Consider the following 16,603-nt stretch of genomic DNA (forward strand, 5'->3'; position numbering starts at 1 on the left):
ACACCCTCAGGTGGGTCTGATCCTCATCTCATACAGGGGCTTGGCTGGGACTGACTAGCCTACACTGCAATGGCATATGCTGGGATGTTGGGATGTTTTGCCACCTCCCTTGCAGGGGAAAGTGTTAGCCATCTTCCTCCTTGATACATGGGAGAAATGTCTAGTTTTCCTTCCAGGATACAACCAAAGACCTTGCTATCAGGGCTCCAAGAGCCACCAAGAGCTATACAGGTACTTGAAAAATGCCAAAGTCTTCTCAGCTTGGCCAGAAATTCCCAGTTCGGTCTGTGCCTGATGATGGGAGGGCATTCTCCACACCTTTGATCATTTCTGAATCTAGGGTCCCCAAAGTGGCAATGGGGCCTGTAAGAAGGAAGTTGGAAAAAATGTCTCCTTGAGGCCCAACAATCATGTTGTTGCCTCCTGTGGGGCTTTTGGGAAAGAGGGTGGGGTGTGGTGGAGTGGGGTGGGAGAGTGGGGTGAGTGTAGGTGGGAGGCTGATATTAGGAACAGAGCCATTATTTCCACTCAGGACTGGCCACTCTCTGCCTTGGTCAGGGTCCATTTTAGCTCAAGAGGACTCATCTAAGGTACCCAGGGGTCTCTGCAAGGATTTTCTGTCACACTTGCTAGAGGGTCCCAAAGAAGTGGCTTCCTAGCTCCCTTATCCCCCATCCTGGTAGGGAGGGCAGGATTTCATTTTCCTCTCCTAGATTTGACACCGTAAATAAGACTAAGTTATGACCAGCAGGTGGCACCCAGGTCCTGAGCTAAAACCTCCTCAAACATTTCCCCCATCCCCAAATCCTCCTCTCCCTAGCTCAATTTAGAAAAAGAGAGCCCCTAACTTGGATCTGGGCCCTCAAAGAAAAAGCCTGGTTCTGTCAAAAGCTCGTGATGTCAGGGCACGGGGGGTGGGGGGGGGATGGAGTGCTCATTCCTGACCCAGACGTCCTCTGAGAGCTGGACCAGCTGGAGTGGCCTGGAACGCTGGGTCTGAGATTCTGGACTGAACCACACCAACCTCTCTATTCCTCAAAGCTACACATTAAACTCATCAATCGGTCCACCTTCGGATGACGTTTTGTACTGGGTGTTAACTCAGACCTAGACTCAAACCAGATCAGCTTCTGGGGGCAAAATATATAGAGCATTTATCCAAGCATCTGGCCCTTCGTGGTCCAACTGCCTCCAATTAAAGCGGAGAAACAGTCTGACAAAACTCTTGAAGTTAACACACCTGTTACCAAGAGCGGCTTTCTCTCTTCTGAGACAATGGTAGCCACCCCCACAAGGGGTCAGGCTCTGTTTCAAAGGCTACCACAGCGAGGTCTTCCCTGTCCCTGGGTTTCTACCATCATCTTTGGCACATGGTGAATATCAGGAGGAACAGCCCCTGATGGGGTTGTGGCATGTCACCGTCTGAGCCAGCTGTAAACCCCATTCCAGGACCAGACTGAAAATGCGGCCTCGGGAAAAGCCTGCTCTTCAGAGCCATGACTCCTGCTACAGGTCTGGAGTCATGGGAAAGACAAGTTGAGGAGGTTTAAGCTGATGATTTTGCTAAATCATTTCCTGTGCTAGGACCGTAAGGTTCACGGTGCGTTTACTGGAGATGGGAAAGGTGGCCACAGGTCTCGTCCAGAGAGGCAGAGCCGCTGGTCATTCTGTAGCCTAGTGACTTCAAAATGACTCCATCTCAACATCCCATGGTCAGCAGAGTTTCTAGAAATCATCCAGTTCCTTCCCAGATACCCAGGACTACATTAGCTCTAAGTATTGATTCCTAAATCATAAATAAGTCTACAGAACTCTGAAAGTTCACACTCTGATATTTAATAATAGTATCACGAGCCTAAATCTGATTTTGGCTTTTCGTTTTCAGGTCTTCAGTGGAAATCTATCTTCTACAAATGTGTCTTGAAGCTAATTCAGAGACATCCAGCCCCCAGTTCTTTGGTCCCTACAAGAACCCCCTGCAGTTCCCAGGACTCTATCCTCCGGCCAGCACGGCTATGAAAGACACACCGGGTCTTTCAGTCCTGCAGTGGGTGTTGGGCAAGCCTTCGGCAGCCTCCAAAAAGGTGCTGTGTTAAACATACTGAGCTCCAGTCAGAACACTTGGCGTTCAAACCCTGGCTCTAACATTTCCTAGCAGTTTGGCTTTGGGCCTCAGTTTCCTCATCTATAAAATGGGGACAGTCCCCACTCCATCAAGCTTTCATGAGGATTAAGTGAACCACATACACAATGCTGAGCAGAGCCCAGCACGTAGTCAGTTTTCAGTAAGTGTTGGTCAGCACCACTGGGGCAGACAGCGGGGACTCCAAGGGCACGTGTTTGGGAAGCAGGGGCTCAACACATACCCAGCTTCAGGTCTCCGAGACCAAGGAAGACCAGTCCTGGAGGGAGAGAGACTACAGAGCTCTGCCCTTTCTGCCTGGGGACAGCCATCTGGGCTTCCTGAAGCTGGGCCTCTGACCACAATCCCTCCCCAACTCCAGATTTCCCATATATTTGGCTTTGTAGATTCATCCTACCGGTCAGGAGAACTGGAAGAGAAGCTGTGGGATCAGAGGACAACTCTGAGGAGTCTGCCAAAACGTTTCCTGCTCCTGACATGGGGCTATACCCATTGTCACTGGGTTAACCTTTCCTGCCCAGGCCCAGGGGGGCTGAAGTCACCTGTCTGGAAAATCTGCAAAATTGCTACCCCTTGTCCCCTTGGGTCACACATCCAGGTTATTCCGGGGTTGCATGGAGGCAATATGTGCAGGCAGGCATGAAGGGTTCTGAGGGCCTGGAGGAGTCCTGCCAGCGGGTCACAAAGCCCTGGCAGACCCAGCCAATCACCTTCTTCTCACGGCTGAGCAGGGACCTGACTCATATGGAGGCTCAGCTCTCACAGTTGAATTCGTCAAAGGTAGAGAGGGGGCAGGTGGAACAGCTCCAGGGCTGGTGGGGAACCAGCATACGCCCAATCCAGCAGATCCACGACAGGGATCTGGATGGTACTGGTTCAGGTGGGGACTGGAGCTTCTCTAGGATTCTGTTCTCACAACACTTTGAGGTCATGTGGCTGTGGCTGTTCTCTAAGATCCTGAACCCCACAGAAGTCCCAGATTCCAGGGTCTGGGACATGTCCTGCTGAACAATGATCTCAACTCTATTTACTGATTTTTTTTTTTTTTAAGAGAGAGCAAGCAAGCAAGCGGGAGTTGGGGAGAGGGGCAGAGAGAGAGAGAGAGAGAGAGAGAGAGAGAGAGAGAGAAAGAATCTTAAATGGGTTCCACACTCAGCACGGAGCCTGACATGGGGCTTGATCCCACAACCCTGAGATCATGACCTGAGCCAAAATCAAGAAGTCGGATGCTCAACCGACTGAGCCACCCAGGTGCCCCAATCTCAATTCTTAAAGATGCTTCCCCAGGCTGGTCCGGGTAATGCTGCCACATCCCCGGAGGCTGTGTTCAGCCCCTCTCCCCCTGCCCTGCTCTGCCGGGGGTGGGTGGCTGGCCCATCTGTGGCTAGCCTGAGGACAGACAGGGAAGGAGGCAGCAGCGGCTGCTGTGACATGTTAAGTAGAGAACGTTGGTTTCTGCAGCCCTGGTGTGCCTGATTTTTCTTAATGATCCTTCGCGCTTCAAAAGCAGGTGTCTCCCAGGGGGCACATACAAGCTGTGTCACTTTATCTTCCTTAAAACGATGTTTTGTCAGCCTGTATGCCTTGCAGTTGTCACTGGACCAAGTGGCATGTTCTCCCTACCTCTGGAACAAGTGGATCTGACCGGTTGTTTAGCCTGCTTTCCCTCTATCCCAAGCTCAGCCCTCCTCTGCCCTCATAGCTCCTCCTGCCCCATAGCCAACCCCTCTCAGAATTCTCCAGCTTTATTCCCTTGCCTTTTTGACAGACTGCTCATTTCATCTGCTAGCTTTTCCACCAGAAAGTCTACCCTGGTTATGTCTAGAACGTGACAAGCTTCAGTGTTTGGTCTTCTGTCTTCTCGTGCAGACTGTCATTCTTCAGGTCCCCGAGACTCTAGCTGCCTGCCCCGCAGGAGACAGTGGCCCCCCCTCAGTGGGGATATGCGCTGGACGGGGTACAGTGCCTCCTTTCAAATAGCGTCTCCCCTGGTCTGCCATGGTTCCTGAAATTCCCACCACAGATGATACTCTTCTGGATGATAGCCTTCATCTCTGAAAAGCCTTAGTTATTATCTCAATTTTGAATATGAGGAAATGAAGGCTCTGGGTTCAAGTGCCTTGCTCAAGCTCAAGATCAACCACTGGCAAGACTAGAGCATGAACCCCTTCCATTTGAACCTGAAGTCTATGCTCTTGCTTTACCACTACACTGTGGCAAGAAGAGCTGTTTGATCTTGCACAGCCCCGGTGCGGTGCGTGATCATTTGATCTAATGATTTAGGCCCCTGAGCATTAGGAGAAGGGAAAAGAAATTTCAAAGATTTTCTTCTTTACGTTTCCTTTTGCTGGCTACTGCAGCATTGTCTTAATCTCAGTCACCAACTATTTACTGACCGCTGACACAAGGTGCTAAACACTTTGTGAGGCACCATGAGGACACAGGATCATTTTAAGACACGGGTCTTGTCCTTAAGGAGCCTTCGTTTGAAGAAATAAGAGTAATTCATAAAACAACAAGGGATCCCACAGACCAGAACAGAGGAAGTGCTACCCAGTGAAAGTACATTTGGCTTTTAAGTGCTCCAAGAGAGCGCAAAGGATGAGTGTGGGCTCAGTTAGATGATTGCTGGGGGAAGGTGCACCTAACACCTTGATGACGGGGTATCAGAAAGCAGGGAAGAGAAAATGGGAAAGTGGAGACACAGAAAAGAGGTGTGTTGTTACTTTTATTTTTTAAAATGAGCATGAGACCAGTGATTCAATCTTAGAGGAATGTTAGGGGATTCGATCAAGACAGGAGGTAGGAGAGGTAGGTGATGTGTCTAAGCCAAGGGATACACCAGTTTCAAGGAGGTCATCGACCCTGTTGAATGAAGTTACCAGACAGACCTCTGATGGAGAAATGGTCATTAGATTGTGCAAGAAGAAATGGTGAACATCTGAGTCACCTTGCTGCAGGGTGGAGAGAGAGGCTAGACCCAAAGACAGTTACAGAGTCCCAGACCATCTGCCCAGACGGATGCTGAGTGGGGAAATCAGGAGTTTGTCATCCAGGCCATTTACGTCTGCTGCCATATCCCAGGTGAAGTAACGAGCGACTTGCCTGCAAGGTGGGGGACACCGCGCTACTCTTAGTAAAGGCCGAAGCAATATACAGATTCAATGTAGGCTCGTGCTCTAATCTCAACATCCCACACATCCTCCTTCAGACTCCATATCCTGTTCTTAAATTCTAGATTGTATCTGTCCACAGATGCTCACAAGTACAACGTCTTGGTTTTTCTAAAGGTTATCACAACCCTGTGTCATGAATGAAAGAAAGAATGGGGGAAGACTTTAAGTATAATAAAATCTTAACTAATTTGAATGTTTGGAATATGTTTTAAGTATTCATTTACTGTCCTGTTTACCTGTAGTTAATCAGAACAGAACCCCTTTTGATCTTCAGTTTCGTTGAAAATCTTGTTGAAAGGTCTATTAAGGCAGGGTGGAATGCACAAAGTTTATTACTAAGGACTTTCCAGAGCCTCAGATTCACTCACTTACTTACCACCATTTATGGAGTGTATATTACAGGCATGGAGCCAGGCACAGGGCCTCTAGAAAGGAATGGGATCCAGTCGGGGCCCTCAAGGCGTTCACGGATAGGGTGGGAGCTAGGCCAGTGAACAAATAGCCAAAGGGCTCCACACTATGCTAGAACCCCACAGGCAGGAAGGGCGCGCTGTTGGAGCAGGCCTGCTTCCCGGGTCAGGGAAGCCTTTGTAGAGGAAGCATAGTTTGATGCGGTCTTGAAAGAGAAGGTCATCGAGCCAAGAGTTAAGAGGAGAGAAGACTAGGGGGAAGAGGGCGAGGATTACAAATAGTTCACTCAGAATGCATGCTGAGTGCAGGCGGAGATGAGGTTAGAAGGGTACACAGGAGCTACACACCAGGAGCTCCATAAAGAGGTTAGGGGGTATTCCATCCGGGGGGAAACTCAAGGAAATTTTGTTCCCTTGTATATAACATATTGGTAACGATACAAAAATACTTGTAACCATACTATAGTTAAAAAACGGAGCATAATTTCCAAATCAAAATTGCAGCAAATGAAACTGCAGTGAATAGAAACTGCATTAAATTTGTAATTCTGGAGGCTTTATTTTATATTATCTTTTCTAGTAAAAATTGAAGAGATTCCCAAGTGCTGCTTGCAGAAATCAGTGCCCTCCAAATTTTTGGAAACACTTTAGTTTGAAATAATTTTAGACTCACAATTGCAAAATAGGACAAAGAATTCCCATGCACCCTCATCCAGCTTCCCCAGTAACATCTTACATAATAATTGTGAAGGCCAGGAAGTTGACATTGGTACATTATTAACTAAGCTATAGACATTATTTGGATTTAATCAGCTTTTACATGCACTTTTTCTTTCTTTCTTTCTTTCTTTCTTTCTTTCTTTCTTTCTTTCTTTCTCTTTGGTGTACAGTCTATGAAATTTTATCACATGTATAGATTCATGTAATCACCACCCTACTTGGACACAGAATGTTCTATAACCTCAAGGAAACTCCCTTGTGTGGCCCCTCTATAGCCATGCTTCGTCCCCAACTCTAACCCCTGGCAACCACAGATCTGTTTGCCATCACTATAATTTTATAATTTTAAGAATGTTATATAAATGGAATTATATAGTAACCTTTTGCGATTGGCCTTTTCTCCCCTCAGCATAATGCCTTTGGGGTTCTATCCAAGTTGTTGCATACCTTAATAGCCCTTTTTGTTGCTGAGTAGTATTCCAAACAATGGTACAAGTATGGATAGGCCACATCTTATCCATTCACCCACTGAAGGATATCTGAGTGTTTCCAGTTTGGGGTGATTACTAAAAACCCTGTGAGAACTTTCCTCAGTCTTCTCTTGCTTTGTCCATGAAAGTGTGGCTCTGGGAGAGATCTCGCCATGTTTTTTTGTCCTCTGGAACCACAAAGCTGGTTGGGGTTTGTAGCTGGAAGGCCCAGGCATTAGGTTTGGGGACACAGGTACACAAGCAACTCTTTGGACTGACTATTCTCAAAACTATGGGTTTGCTCGATCTAAAGACTGGACCCCTGTAGGCCAGGTTCTTGCTTCTTATATACATTTACTCTGTAACTCAAATTTGTGAACTTACCTTTCTAGATGGCCCAATTTTATCAAGGATACTTTAAAATTATAGTGATCAATTTAGGGAACCTTCAATATGAACAAAATTGAGAAGTGCTTTAGCACAAAAAGGGGACAAAGTTTCAAACATTCAACTGTTTGCAGGGTTACTGGGGCTGAATCCACTGAGGTTCAGAACAGCCTGTCTGAATTTCTACCCAAACCTACACAATACCCTCTTAAAGCTAAAGAAGGACTAAAGTAGTCAAAAGCATAACAGAGAAAGGACTCATCATACTCTGAACAGTCCTTATAACACCCCTACCCTTCAGTCAAAAAACCCAGTGGGTGGGGATATAGATTTACTCAGGACCTTGGGGCCATAAATAGAATAGTCATCTCCTGACCAGAACCAAATACTCTTATCTCCAGTGCCTCCAGAGGGTGCATAGTTTACAGTTACAGATACATGTTCTGCTTTCTTTAGTGTTCTGTTAGGTCGAAAGGATCAACATTTGTTTGCCTTCTTCTGGGAAACTCGCCAATCTACCTGGACTGTTAAATGCCCTAAAGATTTCCTGAGGCCTCACCTACTTCTCACAAGTCCCCAAGCCACAACCTTAAAGACCTTAAATTTCTGCATGATTCTTCACGTGGATGACGTTACATTGTGTTCTAAAGACAAGTAAACTCTAAGACTGATTCCAGCCATCTGCTGTTTTCTCTCAGAAAGGGCACAGCGTTCCAAAGAGAAGTTACAATTTGGTCAAAGTAAAGGTTATTACCCAGGACATGATTTATCCCCAGGAGGTAAATCCTATACTTTTGACGGAGTCCAGGCCGTTCCCAACTTTCCAACTTTTCTAAATCATCACACTTACAACTTAACCAAGCCCTCAGTCTGCAAACCTCTTCCTTAGGAATCTAAACATGAAGAGGCCTTTTGCGAATTAAATTAGCCCTTCAACATCTTCCCACTCTGGGCTTACGTAGTTATCAAAAACCGTTCTACCTATTTGTACATGTGGGATCCGGACAAACTTTTGGTGTTTACGACTCAACTTCGTGGGAACCATCAGACATCAACAATCTACCGCAGCGTCTCTTCCCCTGTGGCAGAGTCTACTCACCTGTCCTAAGGGCAACAGCCCAGCAGCTAAGTTATTGGAGGCTTCTGCACACTTCGTTTTAGGGTCTCCTTTAAATTGGATGGTCCTTCATGGTATACAATATTTGTAGCTCACTGAAAACACACAACATTTCTCAGTAAGTAGGCTTACCACCAGTGAAATCCTATTACTTTCTCCTCACCTATTTTTCTATTCATTGCAGTAATGCTTTGAGTCCTGCTATCCTACTTTAGATGTCATGTTCTCAATGAGGTGATTTTGGCCCATCGGCTTCTGCTCTAGGAAAAAGAGATGGTTAGATAATTCAAGAAGGAGAAAAACCTGGCCTCGATTTAAGAATCAAAACCTTAGCCACTCAAGGGGAATCAGGGTTGCTTTCTTTTCTCCTCAAGCCTTCTCAGTTCATGCTTTACAAGAGGCCTGGAAAGTAGGGCAAATCCTACTGAAGGTGGAACAGACAGAATGCAGCAGGCCAGCTGGGGGATGTGAAAGAGAGAGGTCAAAGATGACCCCACAGTTTCTGGCCCCAGCCCTGGAAGGATGGAGGAAACTACAGGAGGACCAGGTTTAAGGGTGGGGTGGAGACCAGGGGCTCACTTAATATCATACACGAACACTGGGAAGAATAGGTAGGGGTATTAGGAAACATCATATTTAATGGAGCATAATATTCCATGCTTTATTATAAGATTTTTTAAAGTTTGTTTGAGAGAGAGAGAGAGAGAGAGCACAAACAGGAGGGCCAGAGAGAGAGAGAGAGGGAGAGAGAGGATCCCAAGCAGTCTCTGTGCCACCAGCCCAGAGCCTGACATGGGGCTAGAATCCATGAAACATGAGATTGTGACCTGAGCTGAAATCAAGAATGGGGCGTACTGAACCACCCAGGCGCCCCTTCCATGCTTTATAAAATCAGTCTCCGGTAGTTAGACATTTTTGGTATTTAGATAGTGCTAGATTTAACATCTATGAACATTCAATTTTTGTCTAAATATACTACTACCTGGGGGGAGGGAATTACTATGTCAAAGGGCATGGCATGTTTTAAGGCTTAACAGTTTTCTAAAAAGACTGTACCTTTTATTTTCCTTCCAGAAGGAAAGAGTGCTCATTTCACTACACTCTCACCAACACAGAATGTTATTATTTTAGAAAATGTGTTGATTTAATAAAAACCAACTTTTTTTTTGTTGTTCTTTTAAAAAACATTTCTTTGATTACTAGTGAGGGAGAACATTATTTCCACATTTATTACTCATGTGAATGTATTCTTTTGTGAACTGTCTGGGCTGTAGAGTTTGGGGAACCCACAGGTCATTGATGTGGTCTAAGAAACATCTGGATATTCTGACAGTAAATTCTCACTATTCACACCTTTACTGAAGATCTATCTAGGGTTCTGGGATGGATTTGTACTGGCCCCAGATTTATTTATTTATTTGTTGGTTGGTTGGTTTATTTATTTATTACTAAATGGAAGTTACTTTTTTTTCAAAACTAAATCCCTGATACTCCATGTAATTTATTCTGAACATGAGATACTAGAAAATGTCCCTATACGAAGGTTTTGAAGATTCACTTAAGGTAATTATAAAATCAAAGAAAATACTGTTGCTATACTGCAGCTATGCTAAAATGCATTTTGGTTTGAAAAAAGCGGACGTTTGGTAGCAATGGAGAAAACGCACATGACCAGGGAACCAAGATAAAGCTAGACATTACCCTAGATACGCACCCCCTTCATATTTTTGCCTAGTACATGGGGGAAAGGGGTTAAGAAAGGGAAAATGACTTAGGGTTTCCCAAGATTCTGCTGAAAGTAGGAGAAATAGAGAATTAAGAAAGCAAACTTTAACTGCATCTCCAAAAATAGGGAGCCTTACAGCGTATTTCCTAAGAAATATACTGGCATGTTTAGCTGTGTGAACAGACAGCATGGTACACACACACAAAGACTCCAAAGAACCCAGCTCCAGCCCTGCCTCTCACGATCTGGGCTCTGGGCAAAGGTGGCCTCTCGAGGCCTCAGTTTCTTATCATGAAATAGAAACGCCTTCCGGACATCACTCACTATGTGTATGGCTCATGGGCACCCAAAACACAGATGCATTCATGGAAGGAGTACAAATGGCTAACAAACATGAAATATGAAACATGTTCAACTTTACTAATGACTTCTAAGTAGCTATGCTGCTGGACCGTCATGAAGGTTAAAGCTAACCTGAGTGGGGCACTCACACAGGACCTAACCAGTCCAGCTTTATCGTTACAGTTATCGGTGAGAGGCTGGTAAAGCAATTCTGACGGAGAATTTTTAAGTCTTTGACAGAGAACCAGTAACAATGTAATTCGGTAGGGAGAGGCGGTTGGAGACTCTAAGTAATACAGTTAAATACAGCCAGTTGTGAGTGGATCTATTTTGTGGATGTCTTACGAAGTCGCATTCCGGAGTCTGGAAAAGTGAGGGATCCGGGTAAAGGCCGGGCATTTAACAGCAGTGACTGGCCAGGGCAACACGATCCTGCTTTAGCTGGATTTGGAATAGGGGCTTCATAAGTTTTAGTTTCTCTTCCTTTCTCTTCCCTTGTGGTGGTAATAACCGACAGGAGCTCCAAACCACGCCCCATAAGGAGAGCTCACGCGGAACTCCGTTTCCTTAAGAAGGCGCTTCTCACGTCTTACACGTCACTTCTCCGGAGGTCAGGGTGAGGTCCTAAAGCGACCACCAAAATAGGATCCTTATCATTTCCTTCCTGGAACCAGAATTCTGGGATTTTCCTTTTCTTATTTTAGAGGGTCACGGTGTGGTGCTGAGATCTGGCCTGTGTTCCTGCACCGAGCACAAGTGTTGCTTGGATTCATCATTCCCTAATTTGTTCACACGTGAATATATGTCTACGCTCATGAATATTTAAGATACTATGCACCTACTATGTACATACAGATGATTGGGCCAGAGGAATTCTTCTCTCATCCATGGATGGCTCCTCGTTTAATGAGTAGGACTGTACACAGTGGCCAACTCCTGACTAGTTAATAACTATCTCAAAGGGTAGTGACGTCTAGGGATGATTTACTCTTTTGACCACCTCCCCGGGAACCTGCAGCGGGGCTGCACAAAAGCGGCTTAATATGATTAAAACGCCCCCCAAATCTCCTGATACTGTTTTCTTAGCCCTCTCTCTGTTGCAGATCATGAGGTAGGCCTGTGAGGCTACCCTACTTGGGGTACCTCAGGGAAGAGTGATGTGTGAAGATACAGGGAGGGCTGTTTCGAAAGAGGCCAGATACCGGGTGCACCTCAATTCCAAATAAGCCAGGCTAGCCCTGGGTTAGGACTAAGATGGCAACAGACGATGGCTTCATGGTGGCAGAAAGAACTTCCCAAAAAAAGGACAGATGAGTGAGGTCTATGTTCACCAGGGACCTCACAAGTCCTCTGCGGTGCCTGCCAAGATGAGGACCCACACCTGTGCCTGGGAGCTCAGGCCACCCTGCAAACCCCTGCCTCCAGGCAGCACTGGAGAAGGGTGGGGGCTGGTTGAAGCTCTCAGCATCCCTGCTCTGGGTTCCCAGAGGCTGCTGAGCACTTTAGAATCTGGTCCACGCTAGCTCAAAGTTAAATCTGTTAAATGGTCATAGGATAATAGCTTAATGATGAACAAACCAACAAACAAAAACCTTTTATTGAGAGTCCGGGGAAATGTGCTCTTTTAAACGTGGTTGGTCAGAGTGTAATTTAGCACAGTCCTTCTGGATGGCAATTTGGTTAAAAAAAAAAAAAAGACATTAAAACCCTTTACATTTTCTATATTCTCTGACCTTATTTCTATTTCTAGGAATTTTGTGCTAAAGCAATAATTGTGAGTATGTGTAAAACTTTAGACGTAAGCATATTTATAATCATGAAAAACTGGGAACAACTAAAACGATGAACAATAACGAACAGTTAAATAAATCATGGTACATCTAAACTGCAGCTGCTTAAGAGAGCGCTGGCTCAGCGCCCATTCCCAGCACCCTTCTCCCTTGCCTGTCTCCGCTAGGGGGATCAGAAAGACGAAATACTTTTTTCACAGCTTCTCTTACAGCGAAGAGCCACCTGAGACATGAGGCTAACACCCAACTGGCTAAGGGGCTGTAATGTCCTTCATGGTGTCATGAGCTGTGGTACCGGCTTGTACCTCCTACTTTCAGACTCCTGCCGCGTGAGAAAAATGCCCCTATTATTTGTTGAAGCCATGCTTAGTTTAGTTTGGGGTTTGCTATTAACGAACACTGCTAGTTGTCCTTAGAGTTTATTGTTATTTGTATCAAAACACAATCCCGACTGATAAAGACATGGAAAGACGTTTACAATATATGAAGCGAAGGGAAGGTATTACAGAGCAGAAATATTCCAATAGGCACAGAAGAATAATGTGAAGATATGTTCTAAAATAATAATTGTGGTTCTATCTGACGGCAGGGTTATAGGGGATTTTTATTTTCTTCTTCAGGTTGACCTGGATTTTCTAAATTTTTTACATTGAACACGTGTAACTTTTGTGACAAGAAAAAAATTCAATAAAAATATTTTTAAAAAACAGGGCAGAGAAGTATGGAAGGAAGCTTGTGGTCAGTCAGCCAGCAAGAAGTCCTTGATAATAGCTGCCAAAATAACCACTTAAAGGCTTCTCTTGCTTTTTGTCCGGGTGGTTCCAACTTCTTTGAAGTGGTGGTTCGAGCCCTTCCTTGCCGGTCTGTCTGGTGATAAGAGGTCCGCACCAGCTTGTCACCGGGCGGCCGAGACCTGGTCCCAGCAGCAGGCTGCTATCCTCCGAGATGGCCAGAAGAGGCCGTGAGGGCCTCCGAGCTCTCCCTAGCTCCTCTCTCCTCTTCACTGTGGGCCTCCCTTCCCATCGCCTCCCCTCTGTCTCACATTTTTTGCTTTCTCATAAGCTTCCTGGCAGAATCAAATGAGATAACCTATCTGAAAGGACTTTGTACGTTACAAAGTGTCACAAAGGACAAGGTATTTTTCTTTGTACTTTATACTTTGTTCTTCCTTCTTTTCTCTCCCTGTTTAAAAAGCTTTCACTCTTCTTCCGTCTTTCCTTTTTCATTCTTCTTCCTGCCTCCTCTGGCCACGGCATAACAAGGACGTGCGGGGCCTCCGCAGCCCTGTATCTGTACTTTAATCACATATCACGTGACCTTGCACTGTACTTATTGCCTCTCGTCCTTGCTCACCAGTGTGGTCCGTGAGCGGCGACCATGCCTTTACACTCCCGACAACCTTTCGGAACACCTGACTCAAAGGACACTCCTGGCGAATGTTTGTTTGCCCGATACTGCGAACTACATTCCATTGTTTTGTTATCTGGATAAAGCACAATATGACACAGAGACACTCATTTATGTGTAAAATCAGCCATCCACATAAATGAGTGGAGATGTGTTATTTGCATCTTAAAAATTAAGGTCTTATGGAATCTTTATTTTTATGAGCCAATAACTGAGAACTGGCAGAACGATTAGTAAGTTGGAAAATGATTTTTTTCTTCCAAACTGCAGTTTAAAAATACTGGGAACATTGATAATGGTAATTTAGAAAAAGTGTTTTTTTAATGGCAAAATATTAGAACTAAATTATATTTTAAATCTGTATCATCCACTGAGACACTTTATTCTGTTTTAAGTTTATTTGTTTTGAGAGAGAGCAAGTGAGCAGGGCAGGGGCAGAGAGAAAGGGGGAGAGAGAGAATCCCAAGCAGGCTCCATGCTATCAGTGCAGAGCCTGATGCAGGGCTTGATCCCACAAACTGTGAGATCATGACCTGAGCTGAAATCAAGAATTGGATGCTTAACTGACTGAGCCAACCAGGTACCCCACCACTGAAATGTTTTTAAAAAGTCTGTGAGGATCCGTGAAATGCTGCATTGAAAGTGCATGTCGTGGGAACCAATCTTATCCCTCCTGCTTTGGCCAAGTTGTCAAATCATTGCTTTTTCTCACCCAGCTCATCCCAACCATTCTCACTGACTTCATCCTTGTCCAGATTGTTATCATTCTGTGACCAACAGTATTCCTCCTCTAGTCTCCTTTCAACTTTGTGGCCCCTCGCTGCAAGACAAACTTCCCCAAAACACTGCTTTCATCAAACCCCTGCAAAGCTCCGGTGGCCCTTTATGTCTATCTATAGGATAAAGACCAAAGGTCTTGGCCTGGTGTGCACAATTTCACTCCATACCACCCAACCCCTCCCCCGCATTCTTTTCTTTGACTTCTCCACCCTTTAAACCCTCAGCTTCAGACTGTTGTTCTCCTTCTTCCGGTCCTGATATTGACTCCCACCCTGCCCTCACTTGTTCCTGAATGCCCTACTCCTTTTAAGGTGATGCTTCTACCCCCCACCATTCCCAGGAGCACTGGCTGACAGAGTCAGGATCCCAAACTGCTGTGACAGGCTACGGCAAGAGGCTATACCACTCAAAAGAGATTCAGATGAGGTTCTGAATTTGGATCTGAAACACCAAATGGAAGGAAGAGATTAGGCCGATGACATAAGGGTTTGCAACAGAGTGTGCAAAAATACAGAAGCCTTTTAAACGGATACGGGCTTGACGGGAGTTGTCTTTGTGATGGAACTGACAGAAGCTGGGGAAGGGACCACACTGACTGAGCCCTTGGCATGCGCCTGACCCCCTGTGCATTTTATTTATCTCATCTGCTCCTTACAACATGGGGAGGTACTAATGGGCTGAAGGCATCATCAGCTCCATTTTACAGGCTTCATGTCTACTTCTTTGCAGACCACCGTTAAAGTAACCCCTGATTCAATGTCTTCCCAGCGTCTTCTCATTGCACCTCACTGAACTCCCTGTGACTGGCACCTGCCTGCCTTTCCAGCTTCACCTCCCATCACCTCTCACCCTTCTCACTACTCCATGTTCCAGCTGTAAGACACTGTACCAACTGAGACAAACTTAGGAGCCTTTTGTTCATGCTTTTCTTCCTTGCCATTGATCTTCACCTGGTAAATGCCCACCTAATCTCAAGATTCATGTCAAGTGTCAACTCACCTGGAAAGTTGGCCCTGATTCCTACTTCTTTCTACTGGGCTGGGTTAGGCTGGCCTTCTAGGTATTTCGGTAATACTGTGTGGGCATACACGTCTAATGCAGACAGTACTTACCATAATTATTTCTTCCACTTCACTATGAGCTTCTTGAGGGCTGGCATTAAGTCCTTGCATCCCTAATGTCTAGTATGGTGCCCAGCACATGGTATGTTCTCAGCAGAACAGAACTGGGGCTCAGAGAGTTTAAGTAACTTGCCCAAAGTAACAGCTGGTTAGAACTGGTTTGAAGCCAGATAAGTGATTATAAGATCTTTCTAGGATAATGTTCCCCCTTCTCTCCTGGAATACTGAATTCATGGAATACCAGTTCATGGGCAGCCTATTTTTAGAATAACAAAGTGACTGTGATGGTGTATGTAGCAAATATACTCATATTAGGTTTTGTGAGGATCTGCTGGAGAAACTGAGGGTTTAGCTTAGAGATGGAAGAAAAACTTGGAGTGGCCAGAGAACTGTCTTTAATTACTTGAAGGGCTATGAGGGGAAGAGTAAAGATTAGATTTCTTCTCTGTGGTCACAAGGGGTAAAACTGATCAAGGTTTAAAGGTATAGAAAGACAGATTTTGACCCACTGAAGAAAAACTTTCCCAGCAGGGCTAGTTAAATGCAACAAGCCTATCCCTGGAAGGGGTGAGGTCCTATCATGGCCGGTTTTTAAGCTGGATGACACCATGTGGGATGTTCTAGTAGGGTCAAGAACCAGGTGGAAGGCTGAGCTGAACTAGGTGAGCTTTTATTTTTAGGTGACCTCTTAAGGTCCCTTCAACAGATGCGGATTCTATTACTCTGTCCTGTCTGCCCTCTCTAGCTATTGGCAATCTCTTACTCCTCCATATTTAATAAATTTTATGAGTTTACATAGTTCATTTGGTGATTAAGTACAAGTGTAGCTTGCCACAAAATATTTAAGTTACCAATCCTTTATGTTTTCATTTAATTTTTTCCCAACATATTCCTAAACAGATACATCCCTTGAAGTCACGGATCATATAACATGTATTAAATATCTTTGGTCTCACATATCTACACTTGTTCAAAATAGAAGAAAAATATTTTAAATGTTCACTTTGTGACTTG

The 16,603-nt window shown here is 45.1% G+C and overlaps 1 protein-coding gene across 6 annotated transcripts in view; it reads right to left on the reverse strand.

Annotated features, from left to right (window-relative positions):
- MAPRE3 (microtubule associated protein RP/EB family member 3) overlaps positions 1-16,603 on the reverse strand; it is a 53,440-nt gene that overhangs the window by 8,725 nt on the left and 28,112 nt on the right. For 2 of the 6 annotated variants that reach the window (XM_053201115.1, XM_053201116.1), the window contains exon 2: positions 8,406-8,518. The exons of 2 other annotated variants lie outside the window; for them this stretch is intronic. The gene's annotated coding sequence lies outside the window, so the exon portion shown is untranslated. 2 more of the 6 variants (XM_027033389.2, XM_053201117.1) reach the window with 2 other exon arrangements.

The sequence above is a fragment of the Acinonyx jubatus genome, chromosome A3, assembly GCF_027475565.1.
Source record: "Acinonyx jubatus isolate Ajub_Pintada_27869175 chromosome A3, VMU_Ajub_asm_v1.0, whole genome shotgun sequence".
Classification (NCBI taxonomy): Eukaryota; Metazoa; Chordata; class Mammalia; order Carnivora; family Felidae; genus Acinonyx; species Acinonyx jubatus.